Source organism: Mus musculus, chromosome 15, assembly GCF_000001635.26.
Source record: "Mus musculus strain C57BL/6J chromosome 15, GRCm38.p6 C57BL/6J".
Taxonomy (NCBI): domain Eukaryota; kingdom Metazoa; phylum Chordata; class Mammalia; order Rodentia; family Muridae; genus Mus; species Mus musculus.
In genome coordinates this window covers 99,646,282-99,652,281 of record NC_000081.6, presented here as the reverse complement: position 1 = coordinate 99,652,281, position 6,000 = coordinate 99,646,282, and the positions used below count along the sequence as shown (strand labels likewise).

General features: G+C 46.4%; 1 protein-coding gene across 7 annotated transcripts in view; it reads left to right on the top strand.

Annotated features, from left to right (window-relative positions):
* The first annotated feature begins 625 nt into the window (after positions 1-625).
* The window catches only part of Racgap1 (Rac GTPase-activating protein 1), a 31,161-nt gene continuing 25,786 nt past the window's right edge, over positions 626-6,000 (top strand). For 4 of the 7 annotated variants that reach the window (XM_006521020.3, XM_006521019.3, XM_011245646.2 and 1 more), the window contains exon 1: positions 636-775. The gene's annotated coding sequence lies outside the window, so the exon portion shown is untranslated. Of the gene's footprint in view, positions 776-6,000 lie in introns of all 7 variants that reach the window. The other 3 variants (NM_001253809.1, NM_001253808.1, NM_012025.7) reach the window with 1 other exon arrangement.

Genomic DNA, 6,000 nt, shown 5'->3' with positions numbered 1-6,000 from the left:
ATACGACGCCAAATTTTAAGTGCCACTTATTAAATGGAATTATAACACTTCATTTTGCATTTCTATTTGTTTTCTTGAGCTGTCTTCCCCCATTCATAGCTACTGGAAAGCAGAGACCACATGATCGGTATTTTTTTCTGATTCCTAGCAGAGTGCTTGCTATGAAGTTGGCATACTTACTGTGCATCAAATAGAAGTCTGAATGAATGCGTGAATGAATGGAGGGATAATTATAGCTCAGTAAATATGGTTAAAATGATTGCTGCTCTGTCTCCTTCTGGAATTCTTCCTATTCTACAGTGAGACCCGAAAACTATTCAGTTATTAGTTTCCAAGGGTCCTATTTGACTGCGTGGGGAAACAGGAGGCAAGAAATAATATGCAATTAGTCAACAGGTCATTAGGATAATTGCAAGAAAGGAAGCTGGAGCCTGGAATGTGAGTCCTACACGGGCCACGAAACACCCACTACTCCCGCAAAATTGTGTGTGTGCCCTTAGTCAAAATGGCCGCCTTTCGGGCGTCTCGCTAATGTAATGCGCATGCCCATTCCGTTTTGCGCCCGCCCCCTGGCCCTGACACTTGCGTCTTCGTGATTATGAGCTCCTCTGTGATTGGCTGGTGCGTGATTTTGAACCGGATCTGGCGGCGCGGTTTTACACTGCCGTTAGTGAGGCGCGTCGCTGGTAGACAGCAGCCCTCCTGGGGCGCGGCGGCCGGAGAGTGAGCGCCGCGGGCCGGACGGGGTTGCGTGTGCGCGGGGCCGGGAGCCTCGGTAAGCCGGTCGAGGTCGCGAGCGAGCGAGCGAGCGGGCGGCGGGGAGGCGGGCGAGGGGAGGGGGCGGCGGGACCCGGCTGCTCTCGGCGTGGCGCTCCTTGCAAAGTCGGGGCGTCCTTTTGAGGCGTGGCCGGCCGGGTGCGGGTGTGGTTCCCTCAAGGTGGTCTTGGCGAGCCCCAGTGCCGGGCGTGGGAATGGCGGGGAGAGCCCCCTCATACCCTTTTCCGAGGAACAGTCTCTTTTGAGGGAGAAATCAGGTGTTTGGGGAACCCGGCGGCCTGACGTGGAGAGCCTCTACCTTCTAGGCTGTCTCCCACAAGGCTCATTAGAACATCCCTAGTTGTGGAGAGTTGGAATGTTGCAAATTCGGAGCCTATCTCGGGTGATTTTTTTTTTCCAGGCCCCCCCCCCTTTTAATAATTTATTGCCCACCTCTGTCACTGACCTACCTACTGTTCTGTGATTTGCATGTGAAACCCTTTGGGGTGTATTAATTTATATGAACAGCTTCCACCAACAGAAAAGCTAAGACTTGTTCTTAACTATAAAACGTAGTGAGAATGGTTATATCACAACGTAGTATTTTGGTATTCTGGATTCATGTTCACTAGCCAGGGTCACTTATATTTGGCTCACTCATTTCCCTTGGAATGAGAGCTTTGTTTTTGTGCCTCAGAAAGAGAGGAAGAAAGAGAGGAAGAGGGGGAGAGACTGACTGCAGTACTCCCAATAGTGTATCGGAAGGTTATTGGATTTACTGTTTACCTTTTAAAGTTCTATCACTCCTAAATAAACTGGACTCCGTGTATGTGTGGTAGTGTCTTATGTAGCCCAGGCTGGCCTCTTGTAGCCAAGGATAACCTTGGACTTCTGAGCCTCCTGTCCTTGGAGTGCTGGGATTACAGGCATTACAGGATAACTTGGAGATTACATGTGTGATCTGCCATTCTCAGTATTTGCTGTGTTGAGGACAGAAACCAGGGGCTTGTCATGCTAGAGAGACATGGTATCAGCTGAGCTACAGGCCAGCACAATTGTACATGTAATTTCACGTAAGACTGTCTTCTACTAACCTTTAAAACCTCTGTGGACTGATGAGGCTGCATGTCAGGCTGCCAGGGTGCAGTAAAGATAGGGACTCTTATGCTGTGTTAGACTTCAGTGCTGTCTGCTGGTCAACTTGGCTTTTGGGTTGATGAAAGGTAGGTGTGTGTTTGTTTCTGTTTTTATTTCTATTCTGAGACAGGGTTTTGCTGTGTGTAACAGCTCTGTATGTCCTGGAACTCTGTAGACCAGGCTGGCCTGGAACTCACAGAGATCTGCCTACCTCTATGTCTCCTAAGCACTGGGATTCAAGGTGTGTGCTGCCATTCTCCGGGTGAAAGGTAATTCAGGCCAAAATTTCATCTGATAGTCACAAGGAGGTGTCTGGTGTGTTAGTGGAGCTAAAGATCACTCAGATAATTTGGCTGCAGATCTGAGACATTCTATCAAACTCTCCACAAATACAGACCCTCCAATCTTAGCCTTATACTTTTTTGGTTCTGTTTGGTTTTTGTTTTTTGAGATAGCTTTATAGAATTATAACATTGACTTTTACCCCTGGGTTTCCCCCCATATAAGGTTTTTATACCATGCTACATTAATAAAAAACCTGTTGCACCAAGCCTTGGGCACTGTTCTAGATACCAGTGGCTCTGCAAAGTCCTTGCTTTCCAGACAGTAAACTAAGTGAACATATCAGGTGGAGACAAGTGCTCTGGAGCAGAAGCAACCAGGAGTTATGGAAAATAGTGTGGCTGGAAGAGACTTCACTGAGAAGTAAACTCCCAGGGGTGGGGTGGATGGGGACTGGATGAGATGGGGGGACTGTCCATGCTAGAGATGGCAGCAGAGAGTAACCGGAAACCGGAGTCCAAAGAGAATGACTAGATCAGTGGTAGCCCAACTCTTCAGTGCTTGCTCAGTGGAGACAAGATGCTAACAATCAAACACAGTGTGTGCCCTGCTATGGAGCTCTGATGGAATATGCTGGGCAAAGGGCTGGCTGAGGGTAATGAGGTCTGTGTTGTGCTCTTTAAAGGTCATTCTTTTCCCCTCCCCCAGCATATATTCACATTGTGAGATCTGTCTGTCTGAGTTGCAGTCACTAGGAAAAGTGATTGCTGAGACAGACTCTGGGTGGGCCTCACAGGAAGCAGTCAGTGTGCTGAACTTACCCATCACACCCAGTTCTCCCCCCCTCCCCCCCTCTGGTCTTCACTCATGGTGAGCTGGGAACATTTTGTTTACTCTTTCTGCAATTGATTTGCTCATAGGGACGATTGGTCTCACGATGGCATTTCTTCTGTCAGTTGGATGGAGCCTCTGACACAGAGCAGAAGCCGGACACTTAGGGAGATGAATTGTTCTCGAGTGCTTTTGAATGAAAGCAACTTAGTCTGAGCTTGTCTTTAGTAGGAGTATGTCTGTGGCAGTGGGAAACCTACACTGTTAATGTCTTGGGAATCTCCAGAACAGCAATGTGTATAATAATGTTTTTCATTAAAATACTTTGCTGGAAAACAAAATCAAGCAATCTGCCGTTGCTTTGTCTTATGCAATGTAACACTCGATGCAGCTAAAAAAAAAAAAAAAAAAAAAAACCCTGATATATAGTTTTTTTTTTTAATAATGTTATTTGTAGGACGAGTATAGATGCCTTTCCCAGGATACCCTGCAGTAAGATCTGTAATAGTCTGTTGTTCTGAAGGACTGTCTGTCTCTTTCCTGGGTGATTGAAATTAAATTGGGGGCTCAAAGCAATCATAGCAAGCTGAGAGTCTTTCTCCTGGTGTTGCCAAATTGCTCCCTTAGGGATACTCACAGATAGGGAGTGTAACACAGTGACTTCTTTACCTCTGGGGCTCCCATCAATAGCAGCTGAGATTCTGGGCACCTTTTGTTTAAAGTGCTCACAGGGGCCTTTGCAGTGTTGTCAAAAGGCAGCAGCCTCTGCTTTGCAAGTGACAGCTGCTCCACAGCTGAGAGCAGCGCTCTGCAGCTCGACTGCTTCTGCCTCCTCTCACATTACTGCATCTCCTAGCCATGCTGCTAAATAATAAAGGGGGGGGGGATGAAAATGTGGCCGAGCAGGAAAATTAAAGCCATTCTCAACTGACACTGAAAAGGCCGAGTGAGTTTTACCTCTCCACATTATGATTTGAGAGTCAGTAGTCATGCAGAGGGGTGGGGTTTGTCATCTATAAATAATTCCTGAGAGTCACTTCTGTAGATGGTTAGTAAGACTATATGAGCCCCAGCACATAAAAAGAAGTATATTTTACTAAACCAAGTTTTGATTCCCAAACCTATATTTGCTGAGCAAACCTCTATTAGAGGAGGGAAAACGAGCTCTCTTCAGAAGCAGGAGCTTCATCAAGGACAGCTTGTGAGACAGGCCAGAAGTTTGCAGTCTTTCTGCTCTGGGTTCTAGCTGACACCTGTGTTTATACACATGGCTGTGCTTTGCGTGACTGTTCTGCTTTATAATATTTTAGTGTGTTAGGGTGGAAAGAAAACAGACACCTGGGTGTCACTGGGGGCTCAGCGTTTAGTCATTTCAGGTTTCTGAGCCTTTAAGTTGTCTGTGAAATGGCAGCTTAGTTAATTAGATTCACATGAAGGAAAAATGTGAAATGTCAAGTTTAGTACTCAATTCACAGCAAAGGCATATATTAAATATTATGTAGTACTATTTTAAAAAATAGTCTGTGCTTCTGAATTCAGTGGAGCCTCATGTGGAGACAGTCTAGACAACTTAGGGGAAATTACTAGAGTTGTGAATCACTCTTCCAGAATCTAATTAACAGCTATCAGACCCGGAACCACACAAAGACCCAGGCTTGTTTTCATTAGCTGTACTTTCGATAGGGTTCGGTTTATGTGTTACAGCATTCTCACCTGCATTTGCATTCTCCTGTGAGGCGGGTGGTGTCCTTTCCACTCTGTAGATGGCCTCAGGAGTTACTGACCAAAAGTGAAGCCGTCTGCGTGGGTAGGGTCCTAGCGTCACTGTCCTGCCTCTACTCACAATGATGCTGAGGTGGCGTGACAAGTACTGTGTCTATTTCATGTCTAGACACCATGTTAAGCACTGTGTGCTTGTGTGTTTTAATACCGTAGCAGGTCACGCAAGATTTCTGTCCTCAGTAAAGTTAAACTAGTGTGTCTGAATAGCAACTGATGAGAGTGTCGGGGTATGGGCTGGAAGACAGGGTTGGAGGCAGAAAGTCAGTCTGACTGAGCTGTGACAGTTGTTAGGGATGAGGAGGCTGTGACCCATCTGTGAGAAAAATCTGCAGAAAAGGGAAAAACCAACAATATTTCTGAAATTTGGAACTGAACATGAAAATAGGAAGATAAAAATTGGTAGTCAGAGCCAGGCCTGGTGTTGTACACCTTCAATCCTACCACTCAGGAGGCAGAGGCAGGCCTGGTGGTGCACACCTTCAATCCTACCACTCAGGAGGCAGAGGCAGTTGTATCTTGAGTTCAAGGCCAGCCTGGTCTATAGCACGAGTTCCAAGCTAGCATAGGCTACATGGTGAGACCCTGTCTCAAGAATTAACAGTAACACCTGGGAGTCAGTAGGACAGCTGATGTATATGAAGGAGAGGAGAGACTGGGATTTCAGGAAGTTCACGTAGAGTCACCTTGAGAACTACAGCACTTGAGTTGACAGACTGTAGAGAGAAGTCGGTGTGGCCAACTATCAGAGCCTGGGTGGTGGCTGGAGTAGAGTAGTTAGATGAATTCAGAGAATTTGAGGAGTTAATTTAGGTAATGTTTGTCACTAGGAAGGATACCTGCACTGCTGGTAAGCCTGGAGGAACTGACAGAGCTAAAAATTGCCTCTCTGCTTACAATAGAGCATTAGGATTTTAAATAGTTACCTCCGAGGTACAGAGACATCAAAGAGACCAGTGTGACACTGTATCTGACAGCTACTGTGGTGCAGTGTATCATGTAAGTCTGTGGTTTTGGAATCAGGTTTGTTTTTGAGACCCCTGCTTTCTTTAGCTTGACAGAGTGGCTCATGCCTTACAATATCAGCAGTTGGGAGGCTGATAGTAGGAGTGCTATGGGTTCAAAGCCAGCCTGAGCTGTCTCAAAACAACCCTTTCCTCAAAACCACAGTAAACCAACCTCCAAGCCTTACTTACTCCCTGGAATAAACACAGG